Source organism: Arachis ipaensis, chromosome B10, assembly GCF_000816755.2.
Source record: "Arachis ipaensis cultivar K30076 chromosome B10, Araip1.1, whole genome shotgun sequence".
NCBI classification, from domain to species: Eukaryota; Viridiplantae; Streptophyta; class Magnoliopsida; order Fabales; family Fabaceae; genus Arachis; species Arachis ipaensis.
This window is the reverse complement of record NC_029794.2, coordinates 117,451,622-117,455,162: the sequence shown is the minus strand read 5'-3', so window position 1 is coordinate 117,455,162 and position 3,541 is coordinate 117,451,622. Positions and strand designations below refer to the sequence as shown.

At 27.7% G+C, this 3,541-nt stretch overlaps 2 long non-coding RNA genes across 2 annotated transcripts in view; both read left to right on the top strand.

The window, feature by feature from the left end:
* On the top strand, positions 1,257–2,512 carry LOC110268160. The gene is made up of 2 exons (XR_002356252.1): positions 1,257–2,205; positions 2,297–2,512. It is a non-coding gene; the product is annotated as an uncharacterized LOC110268160 (long non-coding RNA).
* Positions 3,078–3,541, top strand: part of LOC110267930 — a 2,703-nt gene continuing 2,239 nt past the window's right edge. Inside the window, exon 1 of the long non-coding RNA XR_002355907.1 lies at positions 3,078–3,169. This is a non-coding gene — a long non-coding RNA (uncharacterized LOC110267930). The remainder of the gene's footprint in view (positions 3,170–3,541) is intronic.

The window sequence follows — 3,541 nt, the reverse complement described above, 5'->3', positions numbered from 1 at the left end:
ATATATAGGTTAGAGTAAAAATAATTGCTTTCATCATAAGAAAGTAGACTACTAAGTACTTCCTTTCTAAAGAAAAAATGTGTGTTTTTGGAAGTATCAATTTTCACTAAAAAAATAGTTATTATGGTCATTCTTTTTTCGTAATTACGACGATTTTAATTGTCATTATATCTAAAAATGGCACTTTTAAAAAACATTGCAATTTAAAGTGCTATTTTAAAAACTGCTATAATTCCTATAGTTAAAATGACAATTTTTAAAATGTTTAAAATAACGGTTAAAATCGTTATTATATCCAGATAAAATAATAGTTTTTTATAATCACCGTTTTTACTAAGTTAAACTAGTATATTATTTTACAAAATGGCAATTTTAACTATTGTTTTTACCGAGTTAAAATAAAAAATTTTCTCATTTGAAATAGCAATTGAAATGCCAATTTTTCAATATTAAAATAGTAGTTTTTTCTCATTTAAAATGTTAATTAAAATCATTATTTTGACCTCATTAAACTAATAATTTTTTATTTAAAACTTAATAATAACAAAAAATAATAAACCATAAACAAAACATTAAATATAACTATTTTTAATTCATGCCTAATCATGAAAAATCAAAAGTTGTAACTCATCAACAAAATAGTAAACATAGTATATAATTTTTCAATATCTAAAATCAAAAGTCATAAATTCTAATGAAAACATTATTAAACATAACATATGACTTTTTAATTATATGTTTTTTAACATATAATTCTTAAATACAAAAAAGTCATACCTATCAAACAAATATAAAATCTGAAAGAATGCACTATTATTTTTATTTATAAATATTTAAAATATTGATAAATTTATATATAAAAATAAAAAATAATGTTATACTCATAAAAAAAAAATTGTGACTATAAATAATAATTTATTCTATCTAAAATATACTGACAACTGCCCCTTGTATTTGTTCATTGATAAGGTCAAATAATACTCGTCATATCACACGAGAGATTTAACATGAGTAAATAAAACTTATCTCTAAAATGCGAATGAAACTTTTTCACGAATTAAAAAGGCATCTCCTCTCACTAATATGCATGGTTCTGAAAATCGGATCGAATCAATCGGTCAAATCAAGATCGGCGATAAAAACGGTCCAATTTAGTATTTAAAACTGTCAAATTAAAAACTGCTTAAAAATTGTTGAACTGACTAGTACCAAAAATCGACCAATTCTTATAAACGACGTCGTTTTAAGGATTTTATTTTTTAAAAAAATCCAATGCATAATGCATCATCCACCCCCTTCCCTCAACACCCCTTTGTGACTCATTCAGAATCAGAAAAGCAAAGCTTCAAAGTTCAAAAATTTGAGTTCTAAATTTTAACAAAAAATTAGGGTTCTGCCGGCGCTGTCCGTTGTGGTCGGCGCCTCTGCGGCCTCCTCCTTCCCCATGTCCTGAACCCAGCCCCTCTCTTGTAGTTCGGCACATCGTCCCCATCCTCCCGTGGCTTCTCTGGTTGAGGGTTGGAGCTGCTCGCTGTCGTGTCGCCGTCACGCTCACATAGAGGAAGAATCATCACAAGCGTCGTTGTTTCCTCCTTCTCTCAGTCAAGATGTCATGTGCTTCTCAGGTGCACCGCTGTCTGCTTCTCAGCCGTTCTACTCTCCGCGGTCCTTGTCGTCCGCGACCCTCAGTCACGCTGCATCCTCTATCTTAGGGTTTGTAGCTTTCTTCTTTTAATTTCTTTGTATGTTTTGGTAATTTTTGATGTGTTAAATTTATTTCTCTATTTGGTTCTGCTATGCTGCTGTTTTGTATGTGTTTCGATTTTATTATTTTAATTTACTGATTATTGATTATTGAATGTAATGTGATTATTGATTAACTTTGGTTTTTCTATGTTGCTGTTTTGTGTGTTATTATGTTGTTGATTGTTCTAGATTTTTGAATGTGAAATCATTGATTTTGTGTTGTTATGCTGTTGCTGCTACTTTTTTTTTTGTTACTAATTATTCTTGATTTCTAAATGTGAAATTATTGATTTTGTGTTGTTATGTTGCTATTGCTGTTTTTTTAGAGTGATTATTATCTGTTACTGTTTTTTAATTTTTGTTGTTGATTGTTCTTAACCTTAAAGTTTGTGAAGTTGCTGAGGACTTAAAACTTGACTATTTGGTAATGGATAGCATAGGCTTGGGTGCCATTCAGAGGTACTAACTTTATTATTTATTGAAAACCTTCATGCTTAACAATGTTTCGTTTTCAATGAGAACTAGTTACTGATAAACATGTTGATTGCAGGGTATTGCCGGAGAGTGTTATAAATTATGTAACTACAAAATACAAATGCAATTTGTCCTGTAACAATTGTCAAAGACTTTGTTCCTTTTACCGTTTAATCATGTTGTTGCCCTCTATTGATAGTATTTTTAGTTCTTATAAATAAATAAGCTTTGTGTTGAACTGTACATACATGATTCAGTGTATCTAGTTGGAATCAGAATTTTGATGCTAGAATGATGTGTAATGTCTTTAGTTTATTATTATAAAGTGACTATCATTCACATGAATTTGTTTATCGTATAAGGTTCTCAATCATCTCCTTATTAAAGTTATTAATTTATTATAACTTTTTGGTTTCACGATATTCTCTTGTCTTGTTTACTATTTAACTTTTTGAGTTTATATTTTGATAAGATCATATTTCTTTGATTGATCACATTTTATGTAGTGTTTTAAATTTGAAAGATAATTTAAAATTTATATAGACTATAATTATATTTTAAGATGTTTATTTATAATTTATTTATTATTTTATTTTAAAACAACAATAAAATTATAAAAAATATTAAAAATAATTAAATCTTTATTAAAATATTTCCCTAAAATTCAATTGGCGGCCTCCTTTCCTTTTTTCCAAGGGTTGAATGCTGGCTAATTCTCTCTATGGGCCTGAAAATGACGATGACAAATCGACAATAACGTCTATGTGACAATGAAAATTAATCCCACTATTGGCAAATTTTATCTATTCATGCTTATTGAATTAACTTCATCAAACAAACTTCCTAAAGAAGTTCAATGAAATTATCAAATGACTTGGATGAAGTACCAAAGGTCATATTGACAGAAGTTTGCAAGGAACTTCTGTGTGTTGTATTTTCAAAGAGAAAGGTTAGAGGGTTATTAAAATTTTGCCAATATATTTTTGGTATTATAATAAATTGTGTGATGTATTCTAATATTTTATTGGTATAGGTGAGTTTTATATTGTTATAGGATATTTTTTATTTTTCAAAGGGTACAAAATGTCATTTATATTTTGCGTATAAAATTATTTTTTAAATTCGTTAAATATAAAATGGCAGTGCCGTTTTTATTTAAAAAAATAAAACAAAAAACTTTTTCTTAACAAAACGGCAGTGCCGTTTTCATGTAATATTTTTTTTTTTGAAATTCAAAGAAGGAAAACGTCAATAACTGATTCGAGGGTTTTTTTATTTTCTTATTTAAAAAAAAAGAGCTAAAACCTAACAGTACATATTA